We start from the raw sequence: 15,828 nt of genomic DNA on the forward strand, positions 1-15,828 counted from the left end.
CCCAAAATGTAGTAAGCTACAAACTTTTTTCCTTTTATCATTTTGTGGGGGCCTTCAGTAAGAAAAAATTTCGTAAAGGTCTGAAGTTACGTGCAAACTATGTTGAAAGGCTCTGGACGCTCTCATTGTCAAGTACTGGATGCTTTTTTGCTAAACATTCTTCAGAAGAATCTCAGCTCGCTATCTGGTTTTTTTTTTTTTTTCATTCGGATTGAGGTCATTCCGGAAGATTAATGCTAGATATTTTACGGTAGTTACTGTTTCCAGTGTCTCTGACAACTAACATAGCTGGATGAAACTTCGACTATACATCGAACTACAGTACAATAGAGTACAGAGCATAACTATAAGGAAAACGCAATGAGATGAACAGAAAGGACATTTTATTCAAAGACAATAATTAAACTGGAGTCACAACGATTCGTCATGGTCCCTTGGACATTACAAAAGGCAGGAAATGGCTCTTAATAGTGTGTATGATTACCAAAGATGGCTTGGTATGGTATACAAGGGGGCGAGAACTGTTCAGTTGTTCAGTGATCACTGTGAAGGGTATGGAGATGCACATTCTCGTGTCAGACAGCGTTATCAGCAACGGGTAGGGTTTGGAAGAGGACTCGCTGTGCGGCTCCATTTGGCGAGGTACTCGAATCGTTCATATCCAGATCTGTGTGGCATTCGAATGTGACTGTGATCCAATTATGGACTGCATTGGAACGTGAAGGCAGGCATACTTGTCGTCAAGGTTCCAGTCAACCATGGCTGACCAGCAGTAGGTTGGATCGCCATATTGCAACCCATTCACAACTTCGCCTGCCATCCGAGATTGAGTAATGGACTGCTTGCAACATTCTGTGTAGCACCCCACCACTGAGTAGAGACTAGCAGTAGCGTTGCTAGGGGATTAATATCCTGTGTGTAAGCTGCCGTTAAGACCGCAACACAAATGTCTGTGTTTGGAGTCGTGCCGTAACCAAGAAGGATGGGCTGAACTGCTGATGAGTATCTTCGCATTGTGTTCAGTGATGAATTTCATTACTGTGCTAACCTGGATGACCATCGTCTGCAGCAATATGGGGAGAGGCCCCAATCTTCCAGCGTTTTGAAGAGGATAGAGGTGTTACTCCTGGCGTGGGCAGTCATTTTGAACGACTTCAGGTCATGACAAGTAGTGGTTGAGGGAACTCTGACGGCCGAATGATACATCATTTACGTGCTGCATCCTGATGTGTTATCTCTCATACGATAGTGTCCTCGTGGCATTTTTCAACAGGACGATGCTCGCCCACGCATGGCATGTGCCTCTATGAACTGATGGTGTGATGTTGAGATGCTCCCGTGGTCAGCAATATCTCTAGATCATCAGTCCCTGATAGAACATTTGTCGGGTCAACTCGGATGTAAACTCTGACGGAGTATGTAGTGTTTGGGATATCAAGGACCATCTACTACAGTTGTGCGCCGGCTTGTCTCACGAGAGGATGCGACGATCTTATGACAACCTTCCCAATGGAATCAGTGTTTGCGCCCAGGCCAGATGGGGTGCAAGCGTCATATTGATGAGGGGGCTCATAGTGCCCTAAGTTCTTTGTAAGTCTGACTATTTTGTTATCACTGAAATAATATCGCATACCTTCTAATCCGTGAAGTTTAATTTCGTTCCTGCTTCGCTTCTAGGTGCTTCACTATTTTGTCAGGCGGTGTATTATTCAAAATGGCTCTGAGCACTATGGGACTCAACTGCTGAGGTCATTAGTCCCCTAGAACTTAGAACTAGTTAAACCTAACTAACCTAAGGACATCACAAACATCCATGCCCGAGGCAGGATTCGAACCTGCGACCGTAGCGGTCTTGCGGTTCCAGACTACAGCGCCTTTAACCGCACGGGGTGTATTATTATTCGGGTTCACGATGCGCAGTAGTTGCAGCGACAACTTTTTAGGGAACCAGACTGCATCACTTATGATCTATTTTACTTATTTTATTTTGCTGGTCGTTACATATATTGTAAAATGTAGCTAATTTTAATTTTCTAATATTCATTTGTAGATCTGAAGATGGTCTAAACTTGCGGAATCCATTATCAGAAATACAATAAAACTGTGGTCTACCTTATTCAGACAATAACTGTTCTGTAACTTAATTCGCGTGGTCCCTTTGGGAGCATATGGCATGTAAGAGAAATTACCATTCACCTGTCATTTACTCAGTTCCGACTAGTTCTTGCACCTGTCATTTTACTCAGTTCCGACTAGTTCTTGCCAACTCCCCTTCCTTCCCCCTCCACCATCCTGTTCCATCCACCCGAAGGTCGGCCTTTATTCCTTCTTCCCTGGGGATTCCATTCCAGTGCCTTCGCGATTGCTCTGTCAGGCTTGGTATACGTGCACCCTTCTGTCTCCGCTTTAACGTATTTGGTCTCCTACACACATACTGTTCCTTTTCCTCCAAATCTCGTCATTAATTATTTTTTCTGGACTCCAGATTTCATGCGATATCTCTCGATGAAGCTTTGTAACTGTGATGTTACATTCCTGTCCACTTTCTGCCTATCACTCACGTCCAGAGGGACACCCTTCACATTCATATTGAAAAGGCGAATTTTTGTTTTGCATGTCAGGTTTCTGTTTCAGCGCATTGCATACAGTTGTGTGAAGGAAGTATTGCCTTTTTTATCCGCTTCTTCACATATTTCCAATTCTGCCATCTTCTGTCGCCACACTACCCAGGTACGAGAAAGAATTGACAGGCTCCATTTACTGCTCCACTACAACCGATGGCTTTTCCATGTTCCCAGAATTTACGCGCGTTTCCTTTGTTTTACCTATATTTATCGTGAGAGCACCACACTGCTTCTTTTTTTTTCAGTGAGTTTAGTTTAGCTTTCATGACTGTCAGCTTTTGAGCTCATAAGATCATGTTGTCTGCCAAATCCAGCTCTTCCAGACGTTCGTTGATCTCCCATTGCATTCCTCGTGCCCTGCCCGCTGTGACTCTTCTCGTAACAGAGTCAAGGACGAGTATGAAATATGTTGGTAGATCCGTATTGACTCTTTGAATTTTCTCATGTGGAACACACAACGTTTGTAGCAATCATACAGACCTTTGATGATTTTTAGGATTTTGTATGGAATACTATAATTTTGTAACACTTGCCACAGCACTCGATATTAAACAGAATCGAAGGTCTTTTCAAAGTCATGAATGCCAGATATATGGTTGCCTGATATTCTTTACTTTGCTCTAAGATGATCCTAAGTGCTGTGATCAGACGAAACTACAATCGTCCGGCCACAACTGTCGGTTCTTCGAGTGCTCTGGGGTATTGTTCATTTTTTACTACAGAGGTAAAATATTAGTTCATTTTATAAATTGAATGAAAAAGAAGTTTTACATAACTTGAGATAGTTATTTGCCGCAGGTGAGCGTAGAATATTTACATCTGTCATTGACTATGAAGGCATCATTTGATACATATAGTGACAAACTGTTCTCTCGAGGCCGGCCGGAGTGGCCGAGCGGTTCTAGGCGCTACAGTGTGGAACCACGCGACCGCTACGGTCACAGGTTCGAATCCTGCCTCGGGCGTGTGTGTGTGTGTGTGTGTGTGTGTGTGTGTGTGTGTGTGTGTGTGTGTGTGTGTGTGTGTTGCCCTTAGGTTATTTAGGTTTAAGTAGTTCTAAGTTCTAGGGGACTGATGACCTCAGCAGTTGAGTTCCATAGTGCTCAGAGCAATCTGAACTTTTTTTTTTCTCTCTTGAAGCGCAACGTTCAGCATTAACACAGCTACATACTGAAACTTCGACTAACACTGTGACTGCTGTGGGCAGAGCTCTCTTAGGTCGGTACCTGACTACAGTGTGAGGGCTCTGCTGAGTTGAGAGGGTGAGGCGTGGTCTTTAGAAGCGCCTTCCATACGTCGTTGCGGATTGCAGCGAGCCCTCGCTAATGTCTATGGTATCAAATGATAATTAAATTTAAACCCGTAGCTGCCGACAGGTGTTGCTGCTATACATCAAAGGGACAGCTGAAAATGTGTGCCCAGACCGGGACTCGAACGCGGGATCTCTTGCTTACGTGGCAGACGCACTATGTATGTGAGCCACCGAGGGCACAGAGGATAATGCGACTGCACGACTTATCAAGGGAAGCGTGCAAGGGATAAGTCCCTGCAGTCGCACTATCCTCTGTGCCCTCGGTGGCTCAGGTGGATAGACGGCTGCAATGTAAGCAGGAGATCCCAGGTTCGAGTCCCGGTCGGGGCACACATTTTCAGCTCTCCTCATTGATGTATATCAACAACACCTGTCGGCAGCTAAGGGTTTAAATTTAATTATCATTTCATTCTAAAGCAGCTGCACGGTCATCAGTGGTATCTGTTCTTTCGGGAACAGATACCGTCTTCATATAGTCTCTGGTATCGATTCAGTTTGCCGATTATGGTGTGCCAACCGCTATCTTTGGACGATTCCACACGAAGAATAAAGTAAGATCAACGCAAATGCATTGGCTCGATACTGACCTGTACTCTATGCAGTTCATTTTCAAGCGAATCATTATTCCAATTTAATTCTCGTACGAACGTCACTGGGCACCGACAACAGTGCCGCAACACGCCAGCTGTTACAAGCCGACAAATTTCTCTTTTTTTGGAAGCTTTACGACCAAACCATTTTTTCACTCATTTCACAATTTCTGCTCGAGCCAAATTTGCTTCAGCAATAGGTGGAACGTTGTAACAGTAATTCCCAAATCAGCTTTAAAGAGCTGTGGTGCTACAGGGTGACAATTATTGATCTACATGAAATAAAATCGTCATAACTTCTAATCGGTTTGCGTTTGTCGTTCTAACTGTACGGTTGGCCGCGAGGCCTGATGGGAATTAGTGTGCGCATGCGCAGGCGCCGACGAAGCCCACTTTCATTTGGATATGTTCGTCAATAAGCAAAATTGGCGGATTTGGGGGACTAATAATCCGCCTTTCGCGATTGAGAAGCCTCTTCCCTCTCAACAAGAGAGTGGGTGATGTGCGATGTCCAGTCAGGGAATAATTGGTGCGATATTCCTTGATGGCACGGTGACTATCCAACGGTACGTGAAGGTTTTGGGAATCCAAAGTGACCCTCATTTCGACAAGACGTGGTTCATTCAAGACGGAGCTCAACCCCGTCGAAGTAGGAGAGTGTTTGATGTCCTGGAGTAGCACTCTGGGGACCGCATTCTGGCTCTGGGGTGCCCAGAGGCCATTGGCGTGGGCCTCGATTGGCTGCCATATACGCCGGATCTGAATACGTGCGACTCCTTTTTATGGGGCTATATTAAAGACAAGGTGTACAGCAATAACCCTAAAACCATTGCTGAGCTGAAAACTGCCATTCACTGAGTCATCGACAGTATCGATGTTCCGATGCTTCAGCGGGTCAAGCAGAATTTCACTGCTCGTGTGCGCCACATCATCGCCAATGATGACAGGCATATCGAAAATGTATAACCTGTATCCGAATATCTGTAGTGACGTTTACATGTTGAATAAAATGTGTGCACGCCGTCGCTAGTAACTAATTTACGTTTATTTTTTCATACAGTTCAATAATTGCCTGTGTTATGTCTAGGACTCGAGCGTTTGCCTTTTTAGGGTTCTCAAAGCAACCCTAAATTCATTCGTTGTGACACTACAGATTTATATCTTGATCCGCTTCGATTTCCTCAGGAATATCTCTCACCTATACATCTTAATTGCTATCACGATTTAACACCACCTTGAAACGCTCCTCTCATCTTTGCACTTGTGCCTGTTGTGTCGTAATCATCAGCCCATCCTTGCTCTCAATGGCGCTTCACTTCTAAAATTCTTCATTGACAGCCCTGTGGTGATACTGTACAGTTCCTGTTTATTATCCTGCCGCGCTATCTATTCTGCAAATTGTGCCTGATCATCCACCTATTTCCTTTAACGTCTCCTTGTCTTCGTTTTCACTGCTTTGTTTGCCTCGGTGTATACTTTATGCCCTTCGATCTTCCGTGCTCTTCACTTACAAAGATTTAGCTTTTGTTTCAGTTATTTCCTGTGATAAATTTCATTCTACGTGTCATCGGAGATTCACTCTTTCCTTTGACTTTCCTTAAATCATAAGATGTTCTCCCCAACACGTAGAAAAGCTTCTTCAGTTCCTTCCTGCATAAAGCTTTCTTCATGGGAGACCTGAAATCTGTTTTGTAGTTCAAGGGCTAACTTTTCTTTCACCTCTTGGTCTTTCAAACTCCCCACAACTATTTAGTTGCTCTTGTGCTTGAACTTTGTTCCATCTTCACTCTGAACTTGGCCAAGACTGGGCGGTGTTAACTTCCAACGTCGGCTCCTCTTATTTCTTACATTTAGCAGAGAGCGTCGAAATGCACGGCTTATGGCTACGTGGTCTGATTTACAGTACCATGATCTGGTGAGGCCCACGTTATCTTATGGCAGTTACGACGTGGAAACAATGTACCTCTAGCGCACTTATCTGCCAGCAGGTTTACCATTTAAATTTCTCGTCTCTTTTTTTCCGGTTTCCATCGTTCCTTAGCTGCTCCAAAGTTCATGGAGGTATGTTCCGTCTTTGCAAATAAATGAAAGGCAGGTTGTTTTTGTTATACACTTTTCGCTTCTTTTATTCCCGAAGCATCTTCCGTGTCCTGTAATAAACGTTTGTTTTTATATAATAAGCGCATTATGCAATAGTTAACAAATATGTAGTTATGTTACGTTTTCTCATGTTTCCTGTTGTTTTTCAGATTAGAAACGACTTATGTAGAATACATTTCCTAAGGTGAAATTATCCTTTGGTGTTACTTACGATAGCTAATGTTAGTAATCCATCTGTGGTGTCCTGGGGCTTTGTTCATTCGGTCCCTATATTCCAGAAGGCGGATTTCCGGCGTTTTTTCACGCACATTTGTTACAACACTTCACTTGCACTTTATATTTTATGTTCAACATGTGTGTGTTTACAGTATGTACTGTTTCCAACTGTTGCTGTGTGCATGAGGGAAGGAGAGGAGGAAGATTCATTAATTCCAGAATGAGATTTTCACTCTGCAGCGGAGTGTGCGCTGATATGAAACTTCCTGGCAGATTAAAACTGTGTGCCCGACCGAGACTCGAACTCGGGACCTTTGCCTTTCGCGGGCAAGTGCTCTACCAACTGAGCTACCGAAGCACGACTCACGTCCGGTACTCACAGCTTTACTTCTGCCAGTACCTCGTCTCCTACCTTCCAAACTTTACAGTTCGCAGGAGAGCTTCTGTAAAGTTTGGAAGGTAGGAGACGAGGTACTGGCAGAAGTAAAGCTGTGAGTACCGGGCGTGAGTCGTGCTTCGGTAGCTCAGTTGGTAGAGCACTTGCCCGCGAAAGGCAAAGGTCCCGAGTTCGAGTCTCGTTCGGGCACACAGTTTTAATCTGCCAGGAAGTTTCAGATTCATTAATTATTTATTCTGGTTACATTTAACATTTCTGTTCGTTATTGATTCAGTGGCTAACATGATCAGTGAGTTACTGCTTATATTGATTTGGTCATTAGTTGCTTTCTTCCTCATTGCAAGAGCTCTTTATGTATGAATGTTTTCCTGCAATATCAGGAGTTTTTTGTTGTTGTTATTCACTCTAATTCCATTCCATGTTGGATGGTTCATGACCAAGTTTTAGCGGATGTTCAGAAAAGGTAAAATGACTGTTTTCATACTTTCAGCTTCTTTTGTGTTCTTTATACCTAGTTTTGAAATTCGTGCCTGTCTTCCACAGACAAACTGAATCACATTCTTGGCATTTGGAAACAACAATAGACAAACTAGGTAAAAACCAAGAAGCAAGTGTAAACCAAAATGCCAAGAATGTAAATTAATTTATCTGGGAATGACAGGTGGGAATTTCAAAACTAGGTGTAAAGAATATATAAGAAGCTGGAAGAATGAAAATAGCCATCCTACCTTTGCCCAGCATCTCATAAAACATAGACATGAGCCATTCAACATGGAACAGAACATGAACGTTATTAGAGTGAACTGTTTAGCAAAAAACCCCTGTCATTACAGTAAAACTTCCATATACAAAGATTTTTTACAAAGAAAAACAAAGTAATTAATGACCAAACCAATACGAGCACTAACTCACTGATGGCTTTAGCCACTAAAATAATAACAAAGAGAAACGGGTAACACACACACACACACATTCACATTTCAAACCACACATACAACAAAAATAAAAGAAGAAAGATAAACCCACAGCGACAGTTGGCAATTCTATATAGTGTAAACACGCATGTTGAACACACGATGAATAATAAATGTGGATGAAAAAACGCCGGAAATCGGCCATCTGGAGTATGGGGACCGAATGCACACGTCTCCGGGACAACACACATGGAGTAGCAGCATTGGAAATCGTAGGCAACACCGAGCGATCATTTAACCTCACGAAACGTGTGCTGTGATAGTTGTTCCTAATCTGAAAAGCAAGAGGAAACATGGAAAAACGCAACACAGTAACATATTAGTAACTACTATATAATTTGTTTGTTATATAAAACAAACAAGTATTATGGGCTACTGAAGATGCTTCATAAATAAAAGAATCGAAACACATATGGCAAAAAACAACCTGCCTTTCATTTTTTTGCACAGACGGTACAAACGTCCATGAATTTAAATTCCTGTTCTCAATGCCGTAGACATCCATGATGTGTTCAAGCCCATTATTATCTGAAAGAACTTTGATGTTCAAAACTCCCATTAAATGTATTTCTGTGCGTTAATTTTGCCTAAATACTCTATTTATCTCTTTATAAAATGTATCATTTAAATTTCTTTGAGCCACTTTAGTAGGTGCATAGCACTGAATTACAGTGGTATTTCGCACATTTGTTTTAAAGTGCGCAGTTATTATTCTGTCTGAGACTAGTTTTCACTCCTGTAAGATTATTTCGCAACTTTTAGATAATAAGGGCGCTACACCATTCCTACGTGGGATCGCCGTTGAGGAGTGGGACAATCTGGACCAACAGTGCCTTGGCGAACATGTGGATAGTATGCCACGACGAATACAGGCATGCATCACAATACAAGAGGACGTGCTACTGGCCGTCAGAGGTACCTCTGTACAGCAATGTGGACCACCACCTCTGAAGGTCTCGCTGTGTGGTGGTGCAACAAGCAATGTGTGGTTTTCATGAGCAATAAAAAGGGCGAAAATGATGTTTATGTTGCTCTCTATTTCAATTTTCTGTGCAGGTTCCGGAACTCTCGGAACCGAGGTGATGCAAAACTTTTTTCGATGTGTGTAGTTATATTACCACCAGCAAATCCATTTCATTGGAGAACACAAACTGTTTCACTCAAACGGACAGTGTTTCGTTAAGGCTGTGTCTGCTGAGGGAGATTCAGACAGTAAGATAAGAAGAAATTTTCACAGAATCTGCCTACACTCTATGGGGACTGCACATGAAAACGAAAGCTGCACAAGAGTGCGATCTAAATATGGTAATTTCTGAGAAGAATCAAGAGGAGATCGTAAGCAGCGTATGGGCGACTGCTTGGATTCTACAAGGTAAAGGCAGTGATAACATTTCTTCGTGGATCTGAAAGAAAATTCTACAACGTACTGGCAGTTAATGACCATAAGGGTAGAGACCTTCGGCTTTGTTGGGAAAGAATAGAAATGGAAATATCAGGCATGTGATACAGACATTTACCTTGAGTGGCGAATTGTAAAGTTCTCCATGTATGAAAGGCAATATCCTGACGAAGTGACTGACTGGCTGACTCGTCATCAGCCCGCATCTCGTGGTCGTGCGGTAGCGTTCTCGCTTCCCACGCCCGGGTTCCCGGGTTCGATTCCCGGCGGGGTCAGGGATTTTCTCTGCCTCGTGATGGCTGGGTGTTGTGTGCTGTCCTTAGGTTAGTTAGGTTTAAGTAGTTCTAAGTTCTAGGGGACTTATGACCACAGCAATTGACTCCCATAGTGCTCAGAGCCATTTGAACCATTTGACTCGTCATCGCCCAGCCCACACCGTTGAGGATAGAACCTTGAAATTTGGAGAAGGTGTGTATGTTATACAGTAGGCGTCGATTAAGAAGGAATTTTTCGAAATTCGAACCCTTAGGGGATGAAGAGTTTTTTGAAAAATTTCGCTATTAAGGCAGTTTTGAAGATAGACCTACGAAAATTGGTATTTGGGTTCTCGGTCATAAATGAAGAAGTACGTGTGTCAGCATTTTTGGATATTTAACCCTATGCGGGCGAGGGCTTTTTTTAAAGTATATCATTATGAAAGAACTACTGATGTATTTTTAAAGTTATGTCTATGAACATTGGTGTTTGACTTCTCGGCTACAGATAAAAAATTACGGGTTTCATTGTTTTTTGGAAATTGAAACACTAAGGCGATGAAATAGGGGATGAGATATATGAAAATATTTTATTATGAAAGCATTCCACAAATATTTAAATTTGGTTTCTCATTTAGAAATAAAATTATACGTGTTTCATTGTTTTTGGAAATTCAACCGCTATGGGGATGAAATGGGGGTCGAAAGTTCATTGTGCAAGCGTTTTTGAAGCTAAACCTTGAAAATTTGTACTTGGCTTCTCTGTTAGAAGTAAAACATACACATGTCACTGATTTGGATGTTCAGCCCCAAAGGGATGAAACATTTTATGAAAATAGTTCATTGTGAAAGCATTTTTAATGCTAAATCTGTAAACATTGGTGTTCGGCTTATCAGTTTGAGATGAAAAAGTAAGTGTTCCACAGTTTTTGGAAATACAACCTCTAAGGGGGTGAAATAGGGTCTGACTGATTCAGTGACTCATCATAATCCAGCCCAAACCGCTAAGGACACACACATGAAATTTGGAGAGGGTGTGGATCTTATACTGTAGGAATTAGGCATCGTTTAAGAAAGGATTGTCCGAAATTCGACTCCTATGGGGGTGAAATAGGGCATGACAGTCCTTATGAAACGGAATTTTGAAGCTGGAACTACGAAAACTGGTATTTGGTTTCTCAGTCAGAAATACAGAAATTCGTGTTTCAGCATTTTTGAAAATTCAGTCACTAAGAGGCTAAAATAGTGGATGCAAGTTTTTTTGAAAATAAATAATTACTAAAGAACTACTAAAATATTTTAAAGCTACATCCATAATAATTGGTATTTGACTCCTCGGTTAGGAAAAAAAAATAATTTCAGTGTTTCTGGAAATTCAACCCCTAAGGGAGTGCAATAGGGGGATCAAAATTTTTAAGAAAATATATAGTTACATTAAAAAATTTAAAGCTGAATTTATGAAAATTGGTATTTTATTTCTCGGTTAGCTCATCATCATCATCATCATCATTTAAGACTGATTATGCCTTTCAGCGTTCATTCTGGAGCATAGTTCCCCTTATAAAATTCCTCCATCATCCCCTATTCAGTGCTCACGTTGGTGCCTCTTCTGATGTTAAGCCTATTACTTCAAAATCATTCTTAACCGAATCCAGGTACCTTCTCCTTGGTCTACCCCGACTCATCCTACGCTCTACTGCTGAACCCATGACTCTCTTGGGTAACCTTGCTTCTCCCATGCGTGTAACATGACCCCACCATCTAAGCCTGTTCGCCCTGACTGCTACATCTATAGAGTTCATTCCCAGTTTTTCTTTGATTTCCTCAATGTGGACACCCTCCTGCCATTGTTCCCATCTATTAGTACCTGCAATCATCCTAGCTACTTTCATATCCGTAACCTCAACCTTATTGATAAGGTAACCTGAATCCACCCAGCTTTCGCTCCCATACAACAAAATTGGTCGAAAGATTGAACGGTGCGCAGATGACTTAGTCTTGGTACTGACTTCCTTCTTGCAGAAGAGAGTAGATCGTAGCTGAGCGCTCACTGCATTAGCTTTGCTACACCTCGCTTCCAGTTCTTTCACTATGTTGCCATCCTGTGAGAATATGCAGCCTGAGTACTTGAAACCGTCCACAGCTTCTAACTTTGTTCCTCCTATATGGCACTCAATCCGTTCATATCTCTTTCCCACTGGCATTACTTTCATTTTGGAGGTGCTAATCTTCATACCATAGTCCTTACATTTCTGATCTAGCTCTGAAATATTACTTTGCAAACTTTCAATCGAATCTGCCATCACAACTAAGTTATCCGCATATGCGAGACTGCTTATTTTGTGTTCACATATCTTAATCTCACCCAGCTAGTCTATTGTTTTAAACATATGATCCATAAATAATATGAACAACAGTGGCGACAGGTTGCAGCCTTGTCTTACCCCTGAGACTACTCTGAACCATGAACTCAATTTACCGTCAACTCTAACTACTGCCTGACTATCTATGTAAAGATCTTTAATTGCTTGCAAAAGTTTGCCTCCTGTTCCATAGTCTCGTAGAACAGACAATGAATTCCTCCTAGGAACCCGGCCTTTTCTATATCTATAAAGCATAGATACAATTCCCTGTTACACTCGTAACACTTCTCTATTATTTGCCGTAAGCTACAGATCTGGTCCTGACAAACAGATCTTTAGCTTACGGCAAATATTGGAGAAGTGTTACGAATGGAACAGGGAATTGTATCTATGCTTTAGCTATAAAGAAATGTTTGCTAGGGAATGAAAGTTGCTATGGAAATGTCTCCATAAGATCGCAAAAGGCATGATTAACTAAAGCTTACGACAGCAGCTACCAGAATCGCATTTTGTTCAGAAATACATTTGCAAAAGAACGTCCTTATTTGGGCTTAATTAGCGTGAAAACCTTGGAAGGTGTTGCAATTTGTGAACAACATAAAAATTCGATTAAGTAAAAACAAAAAAGGATGTATGTTGGCCATATAGTCTGCCCGAGCAAAGCAGTTGGCGCTAATCTGGTATAGAAATAAACCACAGGAAATTACAGAGACACTGTTCAATTATACAACCATGCAACAGGAAGGTTGGACATTTGAAGAAAAGACTTTCGGAACAAGATATGCGAGGGTGGAGAGAATTGCTTTAAGCCTTCGTTCTGCTTCTGCGGATGCTTATGGTGATTATGTCAAGTCAGATAAACAGTGAAACGAGTGAGTGGAACACTGTAGCTATTTTCACTTGTTGCTTACCTATTTCTGGACAAACACTACGGTTTTTTGTTTCGAAGATGGTCGTAATTGAAGATCGCACAACTCGGCAAATTACGGGACTGATAATCTGTGCAAGAAACTGAGTAAGTGTACGTATCTAAGTTCTCTGGGTAGCAGGAGTGCGTTTATTCGTCGCAGTGGATGTTGCCATGGCCCGAGTGACAAAATACGCACATTCCAAGATTGGTACATACGGCACACCATACGAGAAAGATCGAGGGCTCCAGAGTGCTCACCGTACAGTGACATGGCAGGGTGCCAGCAGGTCAGTCAGTAATCAAGTACCATTCAAATTACCAGCGTGCGATTCATATCACAGCAAGAACAACCCCGTTTTTTCGAATGAATTACATATTACGAAATAAGTTCCTGTTTCATACTTCACGATATGACGTGTCAATAGGATACATTTGTCAATCGTTAGAAATAATGCGTTATGTAATCTACACAAAATGAAAAAGAAGAATAATTCAAACGTTTTCCGCCGATTCCTGTACGAAAACAACATACACTGGTATCTAAAACAGTGGACGTATTCTGATACTGACGGGTAAAACATTGGCCCGTGGGGGGATCGAACCCACGACCTTCGCGTTATTAGCACGACGCTCTAACCAACTGAGCTAACGGGCCTGCGAGTTCGTTGTCCTGTTACGACCTTTAAGCGGCGTGTACTTTCTTAGTGACGAAATAACATTTTAAACACGTTTCTTTCCTATAACACAACGATGCTTGAACAGTATAGTTATCCATTCTAACCAAGCGTCTCAGAAACCACAAGATTTACTACAGGTGAGAACTTTCTATGTGAATGTAGCAAAACACTATACACAACTTTAATTGCAATACTAACATCAGACCTGAAGATAAATTTTGAATACGACGGACACAGTTCTCTCCGACCGATTACTCGAAAACTAGTTGTGTCAACCTTCCACTCACGGAATAAACAAGCAAAAAATTACGAATCTTACATCACATGTAGAGATCAGACTCTCCAATACTGCAGCACTCCAAAATACATGCAAAATCCATTTCCGGAACGTGGCAACTGAAATCAAAACTCTGAACAATATGCTCCAGAAATAAACATGAACAACAGTTCTCAAATGTTCAGCCGTAGCTCTTTCATCCTCAATCGCAGAGTACTGACTCCACCTTCCTAAATAGTTCGCACACTAAAATAATTGACACTCTGCTCAATAAGGCCTTTAGCCTCATCACAGAGTGTATTCGTCCCACAAACACACTACCGGTTCTTGGTAATATTCCCCGACCATTCAGTAGATGAGTCGTTGCAGAGCCGGCCGGAGTGGCCGTGCGGTTCTCGGCGCTACAGTCTGGAGCCGAGAGACCGCTCCGGTCGCAGTTCGAATCCTGCCTCGGGCATGGATGTGTGTGATGTCCTTAGGTTAGTTAGGTTTAATTAGTTCTAAGTTCTAGGCGACTGATGACCTCAGAAGTTAAGTCGCATAGTGGTCAGAGCCATTGAACCATTTTTTAGTCGTTGCAGAACGTGTGGACAAGAATAATAAAAAAGAATAAAAATAAAATAAATTGAATTACCAATTCATTCAGAATAATCATTATCGGAACTCCAGCGACTGGAGTCTGGGACACCATCACGGAGCACAGTAATCAGTTTGGAGAAGAGTCATTTCAACATGCATGATGACTGGAACAATTACAGGCAGGAGCATACTTCTTTGATGCGTCATTAACTACGTAAAACTCCCTGGGAACGATGTGCTGATTTCCATCTCCGCCAAGACACTGATGCATACTGAATCGTATCATAACTGACAGTGGCAGTTGCGGAGCATTGCTGCACCAATGGGGATGGAAGTTTTCTCCTCAACGTGACTGCAACAAAAATCAGCAAACATTACATGATATAATATTTTAATGTCTCCTCACAGCATTCAAAGGATCAATGGAAGCCTTCACAATTTGTCCGACTGGATTTCAAACCTGGGCCTTGGCCTATGAACCCATTACGAACTAGGGATAGTGTGTATCTGTGTAGAAATTTGCGTATTTATTGTAAATTGTTGTCTAGTACTTTTTCATCTCCTCATGCGATAAATAAATATATAATATTAACTACTCCAAAAACGATAGTAACTCATATTTGTTCCTGTTTGATACAGGAGGACGTTCCAAGGCCTTTAATTCAGGACCACTGTTTACATTGTGCGCTTGTTATCAGTGACGATTCTATAATCTGGTGATTGGAGGACGATGCACGACGTGTTCACAAGTATCTGAATATCTACAGCAGTCATGGCAGTTAGGTAACAGCGTATCTTCTTCTGCAACTACTTCTACTACTACTACTACTACTACTACTACTACTACTACTACTATTAATTTTCAAGGATAGACTAAGTTCTTAATTTCTTATTTAAATTCATGCGGCTTACTGCCTTATGCAAGTCTTTTCATAGTTGACGTCTCTTGATAAGCTTCTGTAACAGATGCAAAATCGAATTTCGAACCAAGGTTTCGATCGTTGTAAATGGAATACGTTTCATTTTGTGTACTTGTCAGTTGCTGTGAATAAGACAGTGCTCGTCTATCTCACTCCAGAAATAAAACAGCAGTCAAAGCGATGGCCAGAAGTCAGTAGTCTCAAACCAAAAATGCGAAGTCCATTTCATCTGCTGT

The 15,828-nt window shown here is 41.8% G+C and overlaps 1 non-coding gene across 1 annotated transcript; it reads right to left on the minus strand.

Annotated features, from left to right (window-relative positions):
- Window positions 1-13,720: 13,720 nt before the first annotated feature.
- On the minus strand, window positions 13,721-13,794 carry Trnai-aau (transfer RNA isoleucine (anticodon AAU)). The gene has a single exon. It is a non-coding gene; the product is annotated as a tRNA-Ile (tRNA).
- Between the last annotated feature and the right edge of the window lie 2,034 nt (window positions 13,795-15,828).

Source organism: Schistocerca nitens, chromosome 9, assembly GCF_023898315.1.
Source record: "Schistocerca nitens isolate TAMUIC-IGC-003100 chromosome 9, iqSchNite1.1, whole genome shotgun sequence".
NCBI classification, from domain to species: Eukaryota; Metazoa; Arthropoda; class Insecta; order Orthoptera; family Acrididae; genus Schistocerca; species Schistocerca nitens.